General features: G+C 36.7%; 1 pseudogene; it reads left to right on the top strand.

The window, feature by feature from the left end:
• Window positions 1–22377: 22377 nt before the first annotated feature.
• On the top strand, window positions 22378–23797 carry LOC125489493 (annotated as a pseudogene).
• The last annotated feature ends 2317 nt before the right edge of the window (window positions 23798–26114 follow it).

The following is a 26114-nucleotide window of genomic DNA, read 5'->3' as shown; positions in this document are numbered from 1 at the left end:
ATGGATGTAACCGGAGCATTCCTTTATGGAGATATTGATGAAGATGTTTTTATTAAACTTCCTGAAGGAGCATATAGTAATGAAAATGAAAGAATTGTAAAATTAAATAGAAGTTTGTATGGTTTGAAGAAAAGTCCCAAATATTGGAATGAGAAGTTTAATTCTGTAATAACTAAAGAAGGATTTGCTAGTTCAAAATGTGATTCATATTTCTACTCGAGATGTAACAGTAACAGTCAAACTTATGTATTACTTTATGTTGACGATATTTTAATTTTTGGAAATGATGAAAAACAAATATGTGACCTTAAGTCTAAGCTAAACAAAGAATTTAAAATGAAGGATTTAGGTCTGGTGTCAAACTTCCTTGGTATAAATGTGAAACAAGATTTGGAAAATAATATAACCACGCTAGATCAGAACACGGGACGACTTACTCCAGGCCAACCAGAATGCTATCATAGTTGCTTCTTTTTGGTCTGGACAAATATAAAAAATCGCATTTCACTGACACGAAAGAAGAAGAAGAAGAAGAGAAGAAGCTAGATCAGAAAGAGTACTTAGAAAATGTTTTAAAGCGATTTGATATGCAAGATTGTAAGCCTATGTCTACCCCAATGGATCCAAATAGCACAGAGATTTTTAAAAATTGTAAACTAGACAAAAACTCAGAGAATTTATGTAGACAAATTATTGGTTGTTTGATGTATGCTGTATGTGGAACGCGACCAGATTTATGTGTAGCTTTGTCGATATTAAGCAGATATCAAAATAGGGCAGATAATGTTTTGTTAACAACACTTAAAAGAGTGCTTAGGTATGTTAAACACACCTTATCATATAAGATAGAGTATGTATGTAGTGGTGAGACTTTAGTTGGATGGGTAGATGCCGACTGGGCAAGTGATGTTGAAGACAGAAAGTCTACCACTGGCTATGTATTCTTATACAAAAACTGCTTAGTTTCATGGAGTAGTAAGAAGCAGTGTTCAGTATCATTGTCATCAACTGAGTCTGAATATGTAGCTAAGAGTGTAGCGGCTAGTGAGGCGTGTTGGCTTATAAACATGTTAGATGATTTTAATATTAAAGATGTATGCCCTTTGAACATAATGTGTGATTATCAATCCGCAATGATGGCAGCGAGCAGTGATAGTATTAAGAGGCTTAAACATGTAGATATAAGATTTCATTTTGTAAAAGAGTAAGTTAAGAGAGAGAAGTTGAAATTAATGTATGTTAAATCTGAAGATCAAATTGCTGACATGTTCACAAAGCCCTTGAGAAATGAATCATTATTAAAATTTTGTTTTATGTGTAGAGTCAAAGTTTAAGAATGAATGTAGAGTCAAGATTAGTTACTGTATTAATGTAAGTATTACATTGAGGGAAGGTGTTGAAACAATGTAATACTTATTCTAAAGTTTAAATAGTTTTAGATATAAAGATAGATAGATAGAAAATTCTTTATTTGTACACACACACATAAAAGAAACTTACAAAACTTAAATACTAACAAATATGTACAAAAATGGCGGTCTTATCGCTTAAAGCGATTTTTTCAAGACAACCTTAGGGTGGAAGGATATTTTGTTTAAAGAGGGTTTATAAAGTTTTTTGTTCGTTGGCAACACTGCCCTGATAGATTTCATGGACGTTGTGTGTTATATTGTGGTGTAAAATAAAAGTTCAGTACAAAAATACCTGCGTTTTACTCATTTCTACAAAAATCTTTATATAAAAAAAGAAGGCTAAGGTGTGCCCTTAAAATATCATCATCATGAATGTGCTTCAGACTGACAAGAATGTGATGACATTTTATAAACTAATAATTTATCCCATTACATTGCAATCGCATTATTTCAATGACGAAGGAATCCTTCGTCATTGCATTATTTCCATGTGTTTATGTTTGTAAACTTTTGTTACTTAGAATTGTCATTTTTAAATATTTTTCAGCTAAATGACGATGACAGCAGCTGAAAGACAAAGAAAATATCGGAAGAAGATGAAAGAAAATAATCCAGGAGATGCAGTCTCGACTTAGATATCAATCGTAAGCAAATATACCGATCGATAAACGCTACCAAAAAAAATCGATTGCCGTAACGATTCTTGCGAAAAATGCAAGTCTCTACTACAAAGTTACTTAAGTTACACTCTGTAGTAAATTGTAAACTATCTTTGGTGTCAAATGGAAGGAACCTATGATACAGGTTTAACCTAGTTAAGGTTTTCAGTGTTCACTTATTATACTTAGGCCCTGTTTCACAATGTCTGGTTAGTGGCTACCTGTGAGATAAAATACATGCTGTCACTCTCTGTTATAATTCTTTTGACAGTGACAGTATGTATTTTATCCCACAAGTAGCCACTAACCAGACATTGTGGAACAAGCCCTTATAAGATTTCAGTAAGCGTTAAACTTTTGTTACAAGTGAATGGCCTTAACCAATGAGCGACTCAGAAAAGGATCAGAATTTAAAGTACTTAGTTTATAAATCAAAGAACGTTTTTGGTTATTAATACCCAAGCAGGGTGGCCAATATCGGAGAATGAATCTCCTCTTAAAAATGAATATGATTCACATTGTACCCAATACTGTTAAGAATGTTTGAATTGTCATTGTATTGAAACTCGTACTCTTGTCTCTTACTGAGTATACTTACTTATACATACTTACATATATCTTAGCAATGTAAAATTTCAGATAAATTCTTGCGATTTTCTTATCAAGCAGACCAGACGTAACATAAGTCTGTATAGTTGCTTAAGTACTGTACCTTCAACATAAAGTTTCTGAAAGTAAAGGAAAACAAACTGTAAAATTGATATACTCAGTTGAAATTAGATATTTGTATACTGGGTTAACTAAGACTATTTTTTTCTTTGCATATAAGTACCAAGTTGGGACACACAATCACGTGCCAACGTCAACAAGATACACCTTATAGAATGTTTATAGTAATCATATAATTTAAAGGATCAAGAGTGATCTCAGAAGTGTTAGTCAATGAGTCCGAGAGGAAAATAAGTAGTTTCAGTTTCATCAAAGTTGAAACAGTTGTATGTGAGATGAAGTTGATTAGTGTCGTTATAGCTGTGAGAATTATAACACAAGTAATAAAGTAGCGCGACAACACTTGCATGGTTGCATGTTATGACCTATCAGTAACAGTAAGTTGCCTATACAGAGAGACCAAGTTAAGTCAGTCATTCAGAACGTTGCATTGTGGTATGTGGTATTCACCATATTTTTAAAATAAAATGAGTTATTTAGCTAATATTCAAATCTGTCGAAAAATTGGTCATTTTTATGAAAGTTCTGCTATGATTAATGTTATAACATTCTAGTAATAGCACGTAAAATAGCCCAGTTGCAGCAAAAGCATTGCTATTAAGAAATAAGAATTCAGATCTAGTTAAGAAGTCAATCTAGACTACTCATTGACAATGTGGAATACCTACAAAGTAACTATCATAATCTTAGTGATACATATCATGTTGGTACAGTAGATCGATTATTAATTTAGAGTTTTACTTTACGAAACGTGATCTTAAATCCATGGTTATAACAGTACTGATATAGAGGAACGTTAGATATAAGACATAGACTACCACAGACTTAAATCAGTCAACAAAGATTAAATTCAGATTCACGTTATTTTGAATCCAAAATAGTTATAAAAACAAGTTTGCCATAGGTAAATAGTATGGATAACCAAGTAGTAGTATATAAACACATCCCTTTTATTGAGATCTGCAATATTTTTAGATTTTGTATCATTTTTAGAATCCTATTATGTGTGGTATACAATGTATAATTGTATACATATAATGCACATGACCTTAACTAGCATGTGGTATTGGTACTCATAAAGTAAAGTACCTACGTAAGAACAGAATTATATGTAGATATACATAGGTACGCACGTACGTCACCAATGGAAGAAGAATTCAATAGACAGATAAACGGTAATCCTCATTATGTTTCCTTAACATACAGATGTTATATCAGAAGAATATTGTATAAGTCAGAAGTTTAAGTAGTGTGAGTGTTGAGTGTTGAAGCAAAAGGGTACCTAAGTCTCAATTAAAATTAAAGATTAACAATGTTCATGTTAAATATGGAGTACTTACCTAACTAGAGAACGGATGTGCAAACTGGTGCTTACGTACTATGTATTAGGCTTGAAGAAGGATAGATAGAATATGTGCAACACATGTAGGTACATGAGGTACATAGTCTTTTGTTGCTGTGTTTTAGTGTGAATAACTGAAATGAATATTTGAGGCCCAATGGGGATGTACCTAACTGAAATATTATGTAATTATAAGATAAGATAAGAAGACCTTAGTGCAAGGTATGCAGATTGGGGCATACGATACCGGATAAATTTTCAATGCCGGTGTTGAGTTCCGGTATTAAAACTCAATAGTAGTGCCGGTAATTAGACTTCATTGTAATAAATGGCATATATTGTGTTTAAAGGTCATATAGGACCAAATTAAACAAGAAAAGGCAGTTAAATTTAGTTTTCTTACAACAACAATTGAGTATTAGAGTTTATATTTTAGAATATATATTTTTTAACATTGATTTTGTTTACGCATGGACAACAGTAGATTGCCAACGTCCGAAAACTGCATTAAACGGTTGGAAACAAGTGGGCTTTCATGGTATATAGGAACACAAGGCTAACTATATCTTAATCGCTTTATTTATAGCCTAAAAGGGTCCGATTCCGGTGTTACTTCCATGCCGGTATTCACGTTCGATACCGGTATTGCGGTGTTGCATGCCCTAATGCAGATAGACAGATATGCAAATGGTAACTTGTGTGCATTTTATAGTGAATGGGTACTACAATACTTGTTCATTGAGTCAGAGTCAGAGTCAAAGACAGAGTCAGTGGCAAAATCAGTGCCCGTTGTAATTGGAAAGGTTGAGCTAATTTATAAGTAATGAACCTACCCACACATCTGAACTTTCATAGAACGTTGAACAGAACTATAGACAGAACATATCAGTATCAGCATCAGTATCGGTGTATCACTAACCGTGTCATCAGACTCTGTATAATAACCAAGTCCAGTGTCAGAACAAGAGAGAGTTAGCCTCAGTTTAGATATACTAAAGTATCTTATTCATGATCAGGACTTCTCTTGACTTTTATGTGGGTTTACTATCACATAATATTCCCAGCAACTTAGTCCTATTACAAATACTTGTTGCAATGAATGTTTCCAAACTTATATCATAATCTGTTAATGATAAAGAGACAGATTCTTTAATGGTATTCTAATATGAAGGGATGAAAAGACAGAATAGCACTCCTAAAGTTCAGGCATACAATAAGAGTCTGATGACTACTAAGTTAATGTTTTATGGCAGACAGACAGACATAAGTATACCTGTTTTCACTAGGTATTTCAGTAACAAAATGAATTTTGTTGTTTTGCTAGCATTTATTATCATTACCAATCATTAATAACTAGCACTGTTTTATACGAATAGTCGTAAGGATAAAAACCTTGCCATAGGGCAACGACGTAATAAGTCGAATACCAAATCACAATTGTTAACTTTGAACTACTGCTGTTAACTTCCTATATTTGCCCTTGAACCTTGGTGTTGGTTCAACATTTTAACTGTCAAAGGCATGAAAGCATAAATATGAAGAAATAATAATGATGGAGGTAAAAGAATGTGAAATATTACAATACACAGAAATTTACTCTAATGCTTGTTACAATAAAAGCTAAGGCTTAGATGTTCAAATTAAAAGTTTTTCTGTGCCGGGGAGGGTCTTCGAACGTAGTTCAAGATAATAGCCTGTAGTAGCTAACACTCCACATACACCAAAACATAAATACATATAGAATAATAAAATTGAGTTAGAGTAAGGTTATAGATGAAGAGATTAATATAGTTGTTGTAGATTGAACATTCATTTGGGATACTAATATTTATATCCTTAGAATAGCAAACAATAAATACAATATAATATAGATAAATGATGACATGATTATATTGTTTAGTGTGAAGCATTAATTTAGCTATATGGGGGACGTGTCGACACCGAATACATTATTGTGTGTTGAAATAGTATTCTATTCTGTTCAGAGAGGTTTCTGTGCGTGGCTCTCTCGAGTGGAACCTTTGTGCATTACCCCTTGGTTTCGGCTAGGCCAGCCACAGCTCCCGAGTAAACTGTCACAATAGTTTGTTTGCTAATTCTTATTTGATTTAAGATTATCGTTGATTGAGTATTAAGATTTAGGGTGTTCAAGTGTCTACATGCTGAAGTCAACAGGACAAATAGCTAAAAGCAGAAAATTACAGTACAGTCGTGTGTGTTATGTGACAGATATCAGTAATAAATGTAAATGCAAGAAGAGGTGTAGTAAGAATAGAAGATAATAGAAAAATAGGATGAATTATTTGTAATAGAAGCCACATAGTAGAAGTATCAAATAGAACTTGCAATAGAAAATTGCTTGAATTACTGGAAAGTTGTTATGGTACGAAAGGAGAAGTACAATTGAGGAACTTGTAGTAAAGAAGCCAAAACTAGAGATTGCTACCGATGTATGCTTTATCGCTTATTAATGAAACAGGCATTAATATAGGCTTAAAATCAAAACACGAAAAATTTGAGAAGGGTCTAATTTGTTTCGGTGGCTGGCTCTATACATATACTTATGACCTATATTAGAATAGGTAAAGGCGTCCCATTCATAGAAACTTTTCTCTCGGCGGGAGTGTCCCGAATTATCGGGAATTGTACCGATTTCGACTCACAGAATAATCAAGATAATTATTCTGAGTGTAGACGAGCCTTAATATTAATATCGGCGAGTTGAGGGTAGACGATAATATCGACGTAAGCGAGCAGCGCGGGAGCCCTTTTTCACTTTTTGTGAGCAGCCGCGGTGAGCAGACGGAGGGTGAGGGAGTTATCAGTGTTGTGGGTGCGTGAGGAACCGGCGGAGCGGAGCCGAGGCGCCCAGGCTCGGGGAGCCGAGGCGGGCGTGATGGCCCGGTTCAGACAACAGCCAGTTACAGCAAGTGCGCGCAGTTACAGCTAAGTGACCTTTCTACTTACCTTTTATCTCTCGTTTATGATTGATAAGTTAAGCCTCGAATTCACTAGGGCACAAGTTCTGAGACTGTTACAGAACATCTACGGTGCGTGTTCTCAGAACATTTTGGTAACATGTCGTGATACAGAAGTCGCGCACGCGTCCACACTCTGCAACAGCGGTCGCTAGACCTAGTAAAAAAAATATACTCTATGCGCTAGACTGATGTCGCAGGAAGTTCTGTCTCGCGAGCCAAAACACGGAACCTGTTCTGCGACACGTAGATGTCGCTGTATAGTCGCGTGCGACGTCGCAGAACAGAGCGCGACGTCGCGGCGACACGTAGACGACATGTGCCTAGACAGGTTCTGCGACAATTTGTCGCCTAGTGAATACGAGGCTTTAGACCTACACTTGATTTCTTGATGTACCAATTGTGTTTATAATGAGTAAGGAAACTAAGGAGGTAATGTAAGGTTTAAAGGAGGTACGAGTACATACCGTACCCGTACCGTGTGATAATAGATAGATTAGATATTCAGTGCGCCAGGGGAAACAATCCCATGTGATCAGTGTAAGAAGCTAGGGAAATAGTCCTATGTGATCAGTGTAAGAAGCTAGGGAAATAGTCCCATGTGATCAGTGTAAGAAGCTAGGGAAACAGTCCTATGTGATCAGTCCCAGGGAACAACCCTGCTAGCGAGGCACGGGGTGGCTATAGGGGAGGTTGGAGGCCACTAGGGTGAAACCCCTAAAAACATCAGGATTATCCTTGACATTCAGACGATCAGGTCATTAGACTGATCGGTCATCACGTGTGCGTGATATTAAGTAACTAATATGTTTATGATATATCCCATATTCAGTTCGTCACCGTGATTAGTATGTTTGTACTAATCACGGTTATTAACAGTTCAGATATTCGCGTTTACTCATATAAATAGTTTAATGAATTCGCGACACTAGATCCATACATAATTCTTTATGCAAAATAGACCTGAACTATGACAATTTTGTTTTACCGAATATACATAGATACAACGGTGTTGCTGGATGTGGGAAAACCAAAAAAGCAATAGATCTGGTGAAGGAGTACCCTGATGATTGCATGGTGTTAACGGCTACAAGATCAGCTGCTGCGGATTTAAGAGAAAGGATTTCGATGGCAATACCTGACGTTTACGAGGACAAAGAGTTGAAATTGCGATTGCGAAATTGCGATTTAATTGCGAAATTGCTATGTCCGAAAAAATTCAACAACGCTCAAATTTTTCTGGTGATAATAGCCCTCCGTATGTCCGTATCATCCTAAAAAAATATTTTTTTTTCTATGTGTTAGTAATTTTATAAAAATAAAAACATTTCAAGTTTCACAAAACGGGGATACGACGGCACTTCAGGACTTTTTCCATCGTCTCAATGGCCAATGCGTCACATTAGCGTTAACTTTTATATACTCTTTGGTCACACCAACCCGACCCCGGACGGTTTGAGTCAGCATTTACGACCTTATTAATCAATAGCCTGACCAGTGTCCACGCCCCGGGAGGGAATTTTGAAAAAGATTTAGGAGAAGCACTTATAAACTTGATTGATGAAGACTGCAAAGGCAATGACGTCTCAACATGAAGTGCTTTTGACTGATATTTTATCCATAGAACTAGAGTCAATGGAATCAAAGAAGGATCCTAAAATATTGGCTCCCTTACAATATACAATATGTAAAACATACCATGATACGTTATTGGCAGGTGAAGAAACGGAGTACATCAGGTACAGAGAATATGCAGGCCGTCGTTGGCTTTGCAGTCGTCACTTGATATCAAATATGCAGGATGTAGCTTTATTTAAAAGCAACTTAGAAATGAATAATTAATAACAATATATATCTACAGTGATTAACACATTGAGAATGAGAATCCTAAGGAGAAGCTGATTAAATTCCTAATAAATGCTGTTTGTCGATTCTTTATTTACAATTATTGTAAACTAATTAATACCGAATGGCGTAGTGGTTAGTGACCCTGACTACTGAGCCGAAGGTCCCGGGTTCGATTCCCGGCTGGAGCAGATATTTGTTTAAACACAGATATTTATATTATTATATATTAACGACTGCTTTCTCACACTGGACCTCTGATATTGCATGCCTCTACGACTACCTTTGCTTTGGACCTTGACCCGAATCTGGACCAACTCTGGACAACCTTCAATATAGAAAACATTCCAGAACATAAACGTTGGTATGACGGAAGAATCTGATAAATCAATTACAGAGAAAAGTAATTTAATCGATACACTATTACACTGCCTGTAAATGCCACAATCATGGCGGATAGGGGATTCAAAGAGATTGAGTCATTAAAATGTGACCGTAATAGGCCTCCGTGATGCAGGGGCAAGCTATCCCAGATAAGTACCTACATATAGGAATGTATAGTTTGTAATGAAAGAAATAAGACCTGAAAAAAAGGTTCAGTTGATTACAAGACGCATTAGATGACATGTCGGGGCAAGAAATAACATCAGTGACGCTATACGGAACGGCGAAAGAAATTATAATCACGGGGGATAGAGCCATGAGATTGACAGACGACAGGGAGTACCTCCGGCGCACCACCGAGGCTGGTCGTTCCAGGGGGGCGCACCGCCCGCGGACCCGGAAATGGAAGCGGAGGTGGCATCCATCGACGGAGAAGTAAGCCGGGAGGAGTATGAGGCATTCATACAGTCGCACTCCTCAGGGTTGCGACCCTGGTAAGAAGAATAAGAAAAAGAAGATGTAAAGTGGGAAAAAAAGGAACGGGGGACACCGAAGGGGGATAGTCCGACTTCCTAAGTATATCAGGAAGTCGCAGTAAAAGCGCGATTTTCCCCTTTCTTTTCTTTTTCTTTTTGTTATAGATCAAGAGAGCTACATTTTTTTATTTTGTTTTAGATGTTATTTATTTTGTTTTTGCTTATTTTTGTCACATTTTTGACGAAGGTTTTTTTTGTTTTTTTTTTCTGTTTTCACTTAAAGTCAAAAGCAGAAGGACTACTATTCCTAGAATAGTTAGTAAATTATTATTTTTTCGTTCACAACAATTATCTAGGATCACATAATTGTCCTAGCTTTGGGTATGTATCAGTTAATGTTGGTATTTGTAAATTATTTGGCAAAAATCACTTGCTTGAACCTCGCCACCCTAAGCCTATATAAGCAGCTACAGACGCTGACCCACTCTCTTTCTGTTACACGATTTTCAATATGGCGGACGTATACCTTCTAAAATAATATAAATTTATTATAAGAAAATTAAACGCTGATTAAACGAATATCTTTCTACAAAGCGTTAAACTCTGTTTCACTTTTTGTCCTAAATGATTCCTAAAAACCAACAGGTTATGGGCCCAGTCCACGTGTTTTTAGGACAATATAAAAGTGAAAGTTATAAAATATTAATTTTAAAAGTGACCGTTAAATCGCGTCTTTAAAAATTGTGAATTGTGAAATTATCAAATCTTATAAATATAAAAGTGCCGCGAACAAAACATTAAAGTTGCAGTGAATTCAAAGTGTAAAAATCATAAGTAAACGACCGAAGAATTTGGTTCGTTGTCTGCGGTGGATCCCGCAGAGCAGGCCTTGACTACAGCCAGGGGGCGCACTTCATGCTGAGGATCTCCGCGTATTGCGTCGTGGACCGTGGTCCCTGGTCTCGCTGCCGCTTCGAGAGAATATACAAAGCACCAAACTATGCTTCAAGAAAGACCTGCGCATGACATGGCTGAGTGCCGCTCACCGCGCCGCGCCAGCTGCTGCCGCCGCTGCCAGCGCTGGACACTGACGGCGCACTCTCCTGTCTACGATAAGGAGACCAAGCTATGGATCGCAGAACAGATAAATATATCCTCTTACTTACTTATCTATCCTATAAAACTAAGATAGCATTCAAAACTCACGATAAACGTGTCTATTCTTTATTCCCGTTAAAATAATTGGAATAACCTAGCAACAAAGTATTTGATTTTCATGTGAACTGTCATTCCTATTGGATGAGGTCCATGAGGTACATCGGAGCATATAAAAAGGGGTGTTTATTTCATTTGAGTATTACTAAACTAACTCAGCAGTATGTGTTTTCTACAGAAACTTAAAAGTTTTCAATTTATTTCAGAAACAAAAAAGCTACCCTCAATTGCAAAACAAAATTACTGGCATACAGTGCTGGTAAGATGGTGCTGTCCAGAGGTTCTACAAGCTACCGCCTGCCGTGGCCGTGTCTATCCAACCTGAAGTCCGCTGGTCAGCTCATATTGGTGGTAATCGGTAAGGAAACGTGCCCACGTGATAAGGAGGTAATGTGCCCATTCTTAACAAGTTAGCTGTATCATTATTATAAAATAATTTCTTCACTTATTTATTTCCAACCCGCCTTCCAGCTAAGCGTAGAGGTTAAAACAATAACACTCTAGTCTTAGAGGAGGCTCATGCCCTGCAGTGGATTATTAAATTAAATACGACAGTGTTTTAATAAAACGTCTTGTTTCGCATTCATGCAGTATCAGTACCATTGAAATCATTAATAAATTAATTCTTAACAATCATATGAATAAAATATTTTTACAAGTAGGTACACAATTTGCATTTGTGGGAGGCACACCTGCTTGCTTTTAATAAAACTTCAATCTAAACATATTAATAGCTTAGTTATGTAATAATAAAGCTTTAAAATCTAAAATGATTAAAGATTAGCTCATATAATTTACATAGTATTTGCCGAATCGCACGAGAGGACATGCTACGACAAAACTGTATGTAGACGTATGTGGCTATTTGCTTTGGCTGTTATGAGTTTGCACACACGGCGACGGGGAGCCGAGGTCGCGCCGCCGCCGCGCCGCGCAGTGCAGGTCCCCGGCGGACTCACAGAGCGGTGCCCCGGTGACGACGGTGCGTTGGTGGAGGCGCCGGCTGTCTGTGACGCTCCGTGCATGCATCCACACGTGCAGCTCTCCACGTGCGATCAGGTGAACCTTATACCAAGCTATTATGTTGTAGGGTGTCTTCTCATGCGACCCAGGCCTATGAATTAAATTTTTGTGGTTATAGTGGAGGTAAAGTAAAGCTCTTATCCCTGAAGGTGATTGTGAATGAAAATAAACAGTTAGAGCTGGTGCTAAAAATGTATTCACATTCATAAAAACATAGTACTTAAGCTATGTAAGTGAGTTGACTCAAGATATCGCGTTGAGCGATCAGACTTGATGTTATACAGGGTTGATCTCGTCCTGGTTGAACGAAACGAATATAAGGTTGATGCTTCATTCTTCCATGTACTCCCATATAACATTTAATTCGAATGTCTTGTAAAACACAATACCTACATAATGTGTTATTAAAACAAGTCAGTGAATATTCCGATTTAAGAAACGCAGCCGTTCATGGAACATATTATTAAATCATTATGATATTGATAAACGTAAATATTTATTGCTAAAGTTATTTTTTTTATCATGTTGGTATGTTGGACGCACAGGGCCCGTGTATCTAATATGCTAACCTCTAATATCTAGTATCTAATATTAATCTCATGGTGAAACGAAACAAATGTTGATACATTTAGAGAAGTGCACGATCGCTATGTTTACTAAGTTTGCTTCAATGCAATCAAAACAAAAAGGGGAATGTTACAAAACTGATTTTCCTGTATCCTCAAAATCAGTGTCTTACTTACTTATATTGTTTTTACACGATATTATAAGGTACTTACATGCGATCAGGTGCAGAGAAACCTGACCCCCTCTCATAGTAACAATGCTTCGGTGCCATTGACTTTAAAATGTATGTTTCTTTAATCAGACAAGACTAATTCCCAGTTTTTCATTTGAGTAATTATTATGCATAGCATGAACTTCAAATCACGTTCAATGACAATTCAGCCAGTCACAGCGCTGCATATCATTGCTCTCCGTCTCGACGGTCTCGGGTGTGGGACTGCAGCATGTGAGTGGTTGTTAGGTATATTTAAAACTGATGAAAATTAATTACTAAATCTGATATTATGAAACCAGATGGCATCTCAAATCTGTTGTGCTTTAAAGACAGATATAAATCAGATAACATTTAAAACTGATATGTGATGAAAAGTATATTTTTAAATACTTAAGTACCAATTAAAGTGGATGTGCCTAAATCCAATCCATCTAATCCAAATCTGTTGTTTGAAACAAAGGTACATAAATAAATCAGATAGCATTTAAATCTGATATATTACATAAGAAAAGTATATTTTAAAACACTTGCATTTTAAATTGGATAGGTTATAAATCCAATGCATTAAAACTAAATCTGTTGTTTAAAACCAGATACTTACTGATATGTGTTATGTAAAGTACTTGCCTACATTTTAAAATACTTAATTGAGTATGCTACAAACGATTATAGTGTAAATCTGTTTTCTTTGAATACATATTAAAGTGTGATAAGTAGAAGTTATGAGTTTAAAGTGGGTACATTTAAAATACTTACGATTCAATTAAATTATGAAAACCTGCTACATAAGTAATACTTATGTAATCGGATATATTATGTTATGAAACCGATTGGTCTAAAGCTGTTTTTTTAAAATCATGTGATTGAACATTGAAATATAAGGGTGCTAAATGTTATCATAATGTACAAGTAAGTACAGTTTAAGTGAACTAAATAATATTTGTGCCTGTAAGTAATCATTTTAAGCATGTGTATCATGTGTATTGTATATTTTATGAAAACATAGTGATGCAACTATTGTAAATAAATTAATGTAAAATGTACAATGTAATTCAATGTTAATTTATTAACAAAATGTAGCTAAAACAGTTACCAAGTTATTATAAAATCATTGATAAATTATAGAATCAGGAGTCGGTTATCATTGTAATAAAAATGTACACAAAGTAAAATAAAGTGCATTAAAATCAAATGACTGTGGAAAGGTTTATCTAAAGGTAACATTGTAAATGTGACTTCATAATTACCTATATTTTAATAACTTAAGAGAACATGAAAAAAATGTTTGTTGTTGACCTGTGTATACTAGTTAAATCATCATAATGAAATACATATAATTCTTAAATGTATAATTGATAAAAATTATAACGCCATAAAGCGAGAATAGATCCAGTTTAATGTTGTATTTGACAGCCTATGATAATTTGCAGTTGCCATAATTATTGTTAAAAGTAAGTTAACTTTACTATCGTGAAGCTAGCTCTCAGACAAAGTTATGTAATAAACATAATAAATAGTGATTGTATAAATCTAACTTCAAAAGAGACCATTGTAAAATTAGAAATAAGTATTTTACAAAATTGATGAAGTGCGAGTATCTTGTAATGTTAGATAATACAAAATATTAATATGTTACTTAACAGATAAGGTGAACATAATAAGTCATATTACATTATACAAGTAGTACCTACAGATATTTTTTTATGGATATAAAACATTGAGATAATAGGTACAATGTGAATTAATATACTGTGGTTAAATGATAATAATGTAAATAGATTTAAAGTTGTTCTGATACAGATAATTATGATGTTGTGAATAATAAGTACTTAGCTTTAATTAAGTTTAAGTTAAATTGGTCTGATTAGGTTTTTCTGGGTTTTCCCTAATCCTAGCAACAAATGTTGGACCATGAATTGTAATATCTCCCAGCATATTTTACAAGGTTTATACGTTTCGCTAATAATTTGTTATTTAGAGTAGAGTAATTTTTGAGGGGGCGTGTTGGTATTTGTAAATTATTTGGGAAAAATCACTTGCTTGAACCTCGCCACCCTAAGCCTATATAAGCAGCTACAGACGCTGACCCACTCTCTTTCTGTTACACGATTTTCAATATGGCGGACGTATACCTTCTAAAATAACATAAATTTATTATAAGAAAATTAAACGCTGATTAAACGAATATCTTTCTACAAAGCGTTAAACTCTGTTTCACTTTTTGTCCTAAATGATTCCTAAAAACCAACAGTTAAAACTCGCGAGAAGTTACTGTAGCGAACATTTACAGAATGGTATATATCTCATTGAGACATATAGAGAAAATCGTCTACGTGATTTGCCTGATTACGGATTACAAGAAAACGCGTGGCTTCTGCGTGGGCGTATTCAATCCCGTCATGTTAGACAAAAAATATTATTGTTATATTTTGATCGCAAATGAAGGCAATCATATTCTTCATCATTATTGCACATGTTTGTCAGGAAGGAGAACAATGGGCACATGTGCACACATTATATCCGAAATCTGGTATTTGGGGTATGCGATTCATGAAGGGTTTAATAAACCAGCAATATTTTTAAATGATGTAGCCCAAATACCAGACTAAGATTCTATTCTATTATAATTATGTCTCTGAACGGACAACTGCTACAACAAAGCTGTCATTGCATAAGTTGTTCCTATTGACAAGACCTATCCAACAGATTTTTTGGATAGATATGGAATACTGGGGGTATGTGGCTGCATAGACTGCAACCACATTAAAATAATAAGGCCCTCGGAGCATGAGGAGCGGTGCTTTAATAGGAAACATTGGCATTCCAAGTAGTACGTATTTTAATAAAATAAAATCATGACCATTACACAAGTGATGACTCTCTAAAATATTTTTTGGGGTTAAGATTGGTGACTGTGATTGCATTATCTTGAGTATCGATGCATCATACGGAGGAGCTACCCCTGATGCATTTATTTGGGCCCAACATGAGATAAAAGCTCATATGGAAGAACTCCCTATACAGGGAGAGACTACATACTTACAGGGTAAAGGTACCGAATATAAATTTATCCATACTCAACTCAACCCAAATCTCTCAAAGTCTAAAATATTACTGTATTATTAATTTTATAACATGTTCTACAGGCGACTCAGGGTATCCTCTCCGGTCATTCATGATGACTCCAGTGGACCATGCAGTAGACGACTCACCTGAAAGGCGCTACAATATTGTTCAGAAACGTGCCCGTTCAACTGTAGAGCGCACATTTGGAATATTAAAAGGGAGATGGAGAGATAGTACCTATTAAGCATACTAAATCCAATTGCATTTATTCATAAATCAATTACACCTACGCGAACATCATCTCTATATTGAAAAATAGTCTGGTAGAGATTGTTTCAAGCAGTAAGCCGCCTTTTTGTACCATTATTATTTAATAATAAGTTGATGTTTTGTAGTTCTTCTTTAATGATGCAAATAAAGAGTATTGTATTAAAACTACCCTACGATTATTATAATACTTACCAATTAAAATAGTTTAAATAAAGTATTTTCAGATGCTTATTAGCTGCCAGAGAATTACACTACACTCCTGACACCGCTGGCAAAATTGCTATTGCATGCAGTGCATTGCACAACATGTGCATACATGCTCGGCTCGATTATCCTCAATTAACAGAGGAGGACGTCGCAGCCGAGAAGCTGCTATTCCACAAGGACGGGCATTGTAAGACGGAAAAAGAGTGCGCAGAGTACTCATTAATTTATTAGAGGCATAATATTGTTAGAGATCTTAGTGACTCTTTTACACATTTTTATTAAACCATTTTATACATTTTACTGGACCGACGATCAAATTAAATATTATAAAAAAAATCAAAAAGATTTGGTTTACATCAGAGTGTCAATAGATGCCACTGGTTCAATATTCGACAAAAAAACTAAGGCCAATTGTCAATGAATATAATCAGGTAGCATTTGATCCCAAGAGCCATGCTATTCTTATATGTTATTATGACAGATACAACTATTAAAAGCAGCATACCTATTTCCCAAGCGATTTCTGAAAGTCACAATATGGCCATGGCCACAATATCCCACTGGCTTTGCATGTGGTTGTCAGATAGCAAACCCCCAAACGAAGTCACTGATGATTCTGCGGGATTCCTAGGTGCATTGATAAAAGTTTTTTGCAGATTTCCATCTACCAGTCAATATTTGCAGCATTGTTTTCAAATATTGGAATCTAAAATATTTCAAATGCCAAAGTGTTACGTTCGTCTCGACACATCTCATTTTATTAAGACCCTTTACAATCAATCGCTTTTTAAAAATATAGATAAAAGAGTGGCAAATTTTTATATAAATTGTATACAATAAAATCCACCATAAAACATATGATTGTCGTAGCTAACAGTAAATACCGTGGCACAAACCTCAAAAAACAAGAAACAGACGGAGACCAAGCAAACTTTGACAAGGCCTTTGGACCTATACAAGAATGGTTACGTAGCAAAAATATAGCTTTTGAAACAAGGGAAATAAAAGCAGTTCCTCACAAAATTTGATTAAAAAAAATATGTTATTAAATACGTTGACGAGCTCGCCGCATCGAAAGGAATAACTGTGCTTCGCCTTCCTCCCTACCACTGCGAACTCAACCCAATTGAGCTCATTTGGGCACAGGTTAAGTCGTATGTTGGGAGAAATAACAAATCTTTTAAAATGGCGGAAATAAAAACTTTATTGAACGAAGGGTTGGCGAGAATCGGAGCCGAACAATGGTCGAAATGCGTAAGTCACGTCCTAAAGGAAGAGGAAGAAATGAAATAGCTCGACGGCATTTTAGACACGGCAAGCGTTGACACAGTGGTTCCATTTATAATTACGGTCACCGGCGACACTTCTGATAGTGATGATGACGAAGACGAACGTAACACGGCGCGTTCGTTGGGCCGGTCTGTACGCATCTTTAGGTAATAAAAGAAAAATAAAACGTGGTGAGTATCAAGGGTGAATACTAAACGCTTACCTTATTCTGAGTAAAAAGGTTTAATTATTGTTCTGAGCTCCTAGAAAGTCATAAATTTTATTCTGTATATCAGCTGTTTAATTGTTGATTAGTATGTCATTAATCACCATGAATAATTTCAATTTTATTTAATAATAGTTATTACCTACTGTGTAATTAATTACAATCATAGTTACATAAAATAAATTATGAAAAGTGAAGTTGATAACAAATTTACAGTGTGTGTTCTTTTGCAATCGAATGTCTCATTGGTTATGTGTTTGTGTAGGGTGACCATGTTTTTGATTAAGGTAAAACTTTCCACTTTACTTTAGACTTTAAACATAAATATTCGAGATTCTGATGTTTTTTTTTCTTAGAAACGTGCTTGGTTAGACTAATACTAACCCCCATTTCCCGCTCAAACGCATTCTACTTAACACCCTGTATACCATACTAATCAGCAACTAATTACGAGTATATAAGCCAAATTTAAACCCTTTACATTCATTAACCACTGAACTATCGCCCCAACAACAACTAAAACCGGCAATAAACTGCAACAATGGAGCAAATTGAAATAAGAGCCGTCATCAAGTTCCTCACCAAGCAAGGAAAAAGTCCAAAAATGATAATGGAAGAAATGGAAGCTGTTTACGGAACTCAATGTCCTTCGAAGACAATGATCTACAAGTGGAATGGACTTTTCAAACATGGAAGAGAGTCAATTGAAGATGACCCCCACTCCGGATGCCCCGTGGAGGTCACGACGTCTGATATCGTCGAAAAAATAGAAAAACTTGTAGTGCATGCCAGATTAAAGAAGAAACAATTATCTGCGTATCCGAAACTACCATTTTAAGAATATTACACGACCACCTTGGCATGATAAAAGTAAGCGCAAGATGGGTGCTGAGAATGCTCACGCCCGTTCAAAGGAAACAGCGAGTCGACGCGTCAAAGCACTTTTTGGAGCTGTGTGGTGATGTACCGACTGAAATTTTGGACCGAATTGTTACTGGTGACGAAACTTGGATGCATCATTATGAACCTGAGTCGAAAGAAGAATCGATGCAATGGCATAAAAAAGTTACGCCACCCCCCAAGAAGTTCAAGGTGTCAGAATCGGTCGGGAAGATTATGGCTACGGTTTTCTGGGACACTGAAGGAATTTTGTTGATCGATTACAAAGAAAAAGGTGTCAACATAACCGGAACATACTACGCATCGCTCCTGCAAAAGTTAAAGGAGGCTATCAAAGAAAAGAGACGAGGAAAATGGTCCCGTGGTGTCCTTCTTCTGCACGACAACGCGCCCGTTCACAAGTGCCACACTGCGATGGCTGCCTTATACAATTGTGGATACGAATCGCTAATTCATCCACCTTACAGCCCAGACCTGGCTCCTAGCGATTATTATTTGTTTCCAAAATTTAAAAAAGAGCTCAGGGGTACAAAATTTTCAGTGGATGAAGACTGTGAGTGAAGGAAGCAATTTCGAATCATTTTGAGGGCAAGTCGAAAGAATATTTTTTATGAGGGTATAGAAAAGCTAATTGCAAGATCTAATAAATGTATTGAACTTAAGGGGGACTATGTAGAAAAAGAAAAATAAAATTATTTTGAAAATTTATTTGTAACATACTTATGGAACGCCCCTCGTATGTTGTTACGACTTGCGGCATAGTTGTTCCTGCTATCGATCAGGGCAATCTGTTTATTTTGCAAGCGACATGTCAAATGTGTTTTCTTTATTACTAACATTCTGAACTTGAACAATAAATCTATAACTAAACTATGCGTGTTCACTTATTCCGTACTGTATTGTTAATTAATGTAACTCTGGTAAACCTCACGTACAGTAATTTAAACCGGTTTCGGTGTCAACAGTATCACCGTCCCTAATTGGTATGATAGGTTGTGTTGTTGTGTGGTGCGGTTCTGTGGGGGGGGGGGGCGGGGAGGGCTCCCCTCTCCAGAGTGAGACTACAAGTACTGGTGAATAAATATGAAGAAGAGATGTCAGACTACAACCAGAAGCTCGCAGACAACAACCAAGAGTGCGAGTTCAACATGGCTACGCTACAGTCTAGGCTGGCCACATTGAAGTCTGCCCTAGACCAGAGAACTGTGGAGTACAAATACCAGCTGCTGGTGCTGAGAAGTGTGGGCTTAGTTCGGGTTGTGATGCTGCCGGAGAAGTCTTCACCTGCTGAAGCCACCACCACCACCTCGGAGGCCACAAACAGCATCCCGTTGGCCACCACTGGACTCTATAGGACCACCACCATCCTCCCGAGGGCCACCACCAGACTCCTGGCGGCCACCACCAGCCTCCCGACAGCTGCGCCATCCTCAGGGGTCATCCTAAGCGCATCGGCGGCAGCAGATGTTTTTCAGGCCTCCACTAAGAAATTACGTAGAATAGTAGGTAATAAGCAGTTACCTACGATGTCACCCATTTGCTTGACAAGGCTTACTACTAATACAAGTAGTAGCAGTTCAGCCGAGGATTACAGCACAGTTGTATACTCCGATAGGCTTGGCAAGGATTTCGGGCACATGTTGAGTAATCATGTAAATGGAAAAGTAGTTAATTATTGTTACCCAGAACTTACATTCGGACAAATAGTTGAATTGATTTCAGACAGGTCTCACACTGACAAAACAACTATATTTATTATGGTGGGAAATAGTTTAGGGGTGTCAAAGTCTGACATAAATAGATTTTTTGCTATATTAGAAACAAATCCTGCAAAACATGTATTTGTTTGTGCATTTCCTTACTCATGCACACCTGCCTGACAAATACAATTATATGACATGTAGCCTAAATAAAATAATGTACAATGCATGTTGTAAATCTGACTGTATCAATTTCTTTGATACTAATTTATACGTAGATAATTTTAAGTTGACTTGGGACAGTTTATTTTTGTCCTCAAATCAGAAAAGACGTCTAGCTACAGGAGTAGCTCATCTTATTAACTCAGTTATAAGCATTATAACGAAGAAAACTTGTGTCCCTATTGACACCGTCAGTAGTAATACTGATAATAGTAATACTACAGTAGATTTAAATTAGATTCTCAGACAATCTTTACGGTGATATAATGAATTCAATGAATCATGCCTTTGGAATCACGAATCCTGTAAAGCTTATTATTGCCAGAGCAGCCGTACCAGTGAAGACCTAACTTTGACTCTTAAAACTTGTTCGATTTGGTTTAGGATCAAAACAATCGTGACTGCCGTGGCTGCTAAATCTCGCAGCCTAATCAACGATGCCGACAGCAACCGTGTAGAATGCTTCAATAGCATAGTTGCGAAATTCGTAGGCGGTAAACGTGTCAACTTTTCCTTAAAACGAGCATACCAAGCTCGTTGTGAAGCATCTGTCGTTGCCTTTAATACGAAAAAACCGCTGTATAATTTGCAGAAAAGTTTATTAGGCAGAAGTCCAAGTACGAAGGTACAGAGACTTGAATGTCGACGGGCAAATCGTTGCAAAAACATAAATAAAAAGAAAAGTAAGCGACGCCTTTTTCCTAAGTCAAACTTGCACTATGGTGAGAACTGCCAACAAGCTGACATGCCCGAAGATGTTTTGGAAAAATGCAAGGAGCAATTCCTCAACGGTCTAGAAAAAAGTGATGACGCTAAGAACCTCGTTAAAGATATGCTATATAAAAAAGACGTAAGTCATGTCCCGTCAGTGCAGCACGGCATCGCCAATGAGAAAATTGCAATAGAGCAATTGGAAAAACAAATTTGTAAAAAAAAATCTCCATGCGGTCTTTTTATAGATAAAATCATTCCTTTTTTAGGAGCTACCCCGGATGGTCTGATAGGAGAAACCACTATTGTTGAGATTAAATGTCCAATTTCCGCCTATCGGTCTAGTCTGGAGGAAGCTATAGCGACCAAAAAAGTTATATTTTGGAAAAAGTCCTCACGGTGAATAAGAATCACCCCTGGTATATACAAGTCCAAGGCCAATTACATGTCACTGGCAGAGATAAATGTATTTTTGCAGTATGGTCTGGTCTTCATCAAGATTTAAAAGTTGAAGAAATATCCCGACGAATAGAGAATCCTCCTCCTCCTTTTTTTGAAGTCGGTTAAAAATGAAGGAAAAGCTGATTTCTTTTTATAAAAATAAATTGTTACCAGAGTTATGAGCAAAGGCTTCGTCCGCGACGAACGCATATGGCAAATCGTAGTCAATTCCAGGCAAACGTGTTGCATCGGGTAGATTTAATCCGTTGTTTGTTAAATTTTTCCAAAATGGGGTCTCTTTAAACACACTGGAATCACACTCCTTTCCGTAGGCGCCAACGTCAACAAATATAAAGTTGTAATCGCTATCTACTACTGCCATCAAAACTATAGAAAAAAAATGTTTGTAATCTAAAAACATCGAGTCACTATCAATTGGCTTAATAAGTCTGATGTGTTTTCCATCGACCGCTCCTAAGCACAGCGGGAAGTTGGAAGATTCTTGAAATTTGCTTGCATTTTCATATATTCTTTATACAGTTCTAACCAAATGTAGTGGCATACTTCACGTACGATGCAACTTATGGTTTTTATTCCAATTCTATAGCTGTAGTATAGGTCAGTAAAGGTATCTCCTGTTGCTAGATACCTGAAATATAAAACAAAACGGTTCAGGTTCAAATACTAAAACCCCATTTTAGGTCGGGGTCGATTCAGTTTAGGTCGGGGGTTTTTATAAATTTTGAATTTAATAATAATTATTTATTTATTTTCAGGGCAAATGGTGATGAAGAAGTGGACCAATATGAAAGATAGCTCGATAAAATATGACAAAAAAATTAATGAATGTAAGTATGGTTCTTCAGCAAAAAAAATAAGAAAATATATGTTCTATGATGAAATGATGTTCCTAAAAAAAAATGTTGAGCATCGCAAGACCGATTCTAACATGACTGAACATGTTCATGATTCTAGCCTTAGTAATGAAAATTTTGATAGTGCAGTCCCGAATCAATCAAGCTCGGGATACACTGAACGGAGTGAGACGCAAAGGGCTAAAAAAAAAGAAAAAATGAACTAAGTGAAGTTGACATTAGGTTTATGAAGTTTATGGATTCAGCAGAACGAGATGAGAAAAAGAAAAGCCGTAGTATGAACTTTTTTATGGGAATCGCTGATACAGTTGACAAGTTCAGTGATGAAAATATGATAGACTTTCAGTTTCAAGTAATTTCAATAATTAAAAATATTCAATAAAGACAGTGTACTCAGTATATACCTACATCAAGAAACCAATGGGATCAAGGCCATCAAGGATATGTAAGTGGTACAGCATCCTCAAATGCGCAATCGTCAACATATGGATATTCTACAGCTGCTAGATCGGGCTATGGAATAAGTCGTCCACAGACGTCTTCTCATGATTTTGGACACGGTTCTGGTTTAGAGCCAATCCACTACCGACCCGAATCACAATTATCTGTAGGTACATAGTGTAAATGCGGAAAGTATCTCGGCAGATTCTCGAGTTTCTATTGAAGACGAATTCGATTTTAGTACCGCACTTGAGTAGCATTTTCAGCGTAGTGTATTTTTTGATTTACTTGTTCTTAAATTAATATTATTAAAATTCAATTACATGTAATAATTTTGTTTGTGTGCAATAAACAATTTTAAACTAAAATATGTCATTTAATTTTGTACCTACTTACCTAAGAGTTACAGCCAATCTTTCTGCGGGCGATATACTCTCTCGCATAAAAGTATCTTGATGTTTTAGTTCCTGGGATAATTTTTAGAGAAAGTTGTCGAATGTAGTTTTCTGCATTCTAAAATAATTGTAAAACTTGTCTTCATCTTCTCTCAATTGATTCTTGACAAGTGTATGAAACGCGCCATATTCCTCCCTTTTTTCTAAAATCGGATGTATCCAAAACCTTACTTCCCTTTTTTTTCCTATATATGTAATAAGCAACTATAATCTTTTTTTTCGTAAGAAAATTCATGACGCAGCACGTCCTACACAGCCCGAGTAAAAAGCGCTACTAGCCAGTACTTACCAATGTCTCGCGCGGTGATTTTGCCGTATCATGTACAAGCTAGCACGTTTTTTCAACCGTACGGCTTACACACCGTACGTTTGAACAACCGTGTAATGGAAAAGAGGCCTCAAGGTCAGTTTTGTTATGAAATTACATAATTTTATATTTTTTTGTGCAATTCCTGACACGTGCCGCGCGCGTGCGAATATAATTTCTTTCGCTTTCGGTTAATTTCCTTACTTACTAACATATTGTGTGTTTGTTCTTCTTGTGTTGTGTGTATAAGTATATTGTGTTGTGTATTATTTTGTAAATATAAACTTAATAATAAAGAACTTTGTGTAAATAATAGTTAGTGATACGTGTATATAAACAATGTCTCAACGAAAAAATACTAGTGAGAAATGGGACGATTTCGAGAAGGTGGAAAGGGACGGCAAAGCTGTTTGCAAAACTTGCAGGGAAAGCTACAGCTTCAAAACAACTACTCCAAACTTAAAAAACCATCTTAAACGGAAGCATGTAAGTCTGTCTGTACCTCTCTACCGTCACAAATACAAAAGTCTGACCAATCAGGCTCATGCAGCACTGCTACTACTACTGAACGTGAACCGATTGCGTCCACAAGTGCTGCTGCAACGGCAACTTCTCCTGAAGAAGTGTTAACAGGAGAGAATGGTGTAAAACGGAAACGGCAAAATGTCATGGATACCTATATTCCAAAAAAGATCTCAAAAGAAAAAAAACAGCTCATAGACCGCGATGTTCTAGATTTGTGTATAGACTCTTTTCACCCTTTCAGTATAGTGGAAGAGTGGTCTTTCAAAAAACTTATGCGCTGGATACCTGGGTATACGCTGCCGTCCCGGAAAACTTTGTCCAATAGTCAATTGACTTTATTGTACAATAGTCATCATCATCATCATCATCACGACCCATTACGTCCCCACTGCTGGGGCACGGGTCTCCTTCCAACGAAGGAAGGGTTTAGGCCTAGTCCACCACGCTGGCCAAGTGCGGGTTGGTGTACAATAGTACGAAGGAAAAACTTACACCGGAGATTAATGCTGAATGTGACTCAATTTGTGTAACTTTAGATTTGTGGACCTCACGCAAAACAGAGTCATATATTGCAGTAACTGGCCATTAAACCATTCTTTTAGATTGCTGTAGTTTTTCTGGTCATCATACTGCCTTGAACATTGCTGCTGAGTTACGACGTATTTTGGAAGAATGGAATTTAACGCGTTAAGTAAATTTCGCAGTTACTGATAACGCTGCAAACATTACAAATGCCATTAAAGACCATTTAGGCTGGAAGCACTACGGCTGTTACGCCCACACACTCAATTTGGTTCTCCAGGATTCCTTGCAAGAATTCAAAGACAGTTTGGCTAAAGTTAAGAGAATACGTAGTTGGCTTTTTCCACAAAAGTACTTCTGCTACAGAAAAACTGAACCAGGAGCAGATATTGAAAGACAAAACACCGAAACGTCTGATCCAAGAAGTAGAAACTAGATGGAATTCCATCATCAGCCCTAAGCAGCAGTAATGGCACAGCTTGGAGCATATTCGATAAATTTATGGCAACAACTGTGTCAAGGCCACAGGGTACCCCCCTATCTAAAGCCATGAAAGAATTGCAAATGTACGTCGACGATGACATTTTACCACGTAAAGATGCCACTGGTAATTTTACCAACCATCATAACCATATGTGGTATAGCCATCGCCACATTTACCCCAACTTGGCAGAAATATACCGCACCAACTGCAATATGGTTGCAACATCGGTCTCATGTGAACGTATGTTCAGTAAAACTGGACAAATCATATCAGACAGGAGAGCTAGTCTGAGCACTTATGTTTCTGAACGTAAACTTGGATCAGCACAGATTTGCTTTGTAAATATAGGTATTCTATTCTATTCTCTGTGGGGGTGTAAGTACCTGCACCTGGCTCTCTCGAATGGAACCTTTGTGCATATCCCCAAGGTCTAAACTGCCTTCCTAAGCTTGGACCATTTCCACACCACGCTGGTCCACTGCAGGTTGGTGGGTTCACATATCTAGATGTGCTAGATCTAGATATGCAGGTTTCCTCACGATGTTTTCCTTCACCGTAAGAGCGATGGTATACATTGTACTTAAGTTAAAAGAACTCATTGGTACATGTCAGCGCCGGGATCGAACCCGCATCTCTGGCGTGAGAAGCG

This window comes from Plutella xylostella, chromosome 14, assembly GCF_932276165.1.
Source record: "Plutella xylostella chromosome 14, ilPluXylo3.1, whole genome shotgun sequence".
In the NCBI taxonomy this organism is placed as follows: domain Eukaryota; kingdom Metazoa; phylum Arthropoda; class Insecta; order Lepidoptera; family Plutellidae; genus Plutella; species Plutella xylostella.
This window is presented reverse-complemented; position numbering and strand designations above follow the sequence as displayed.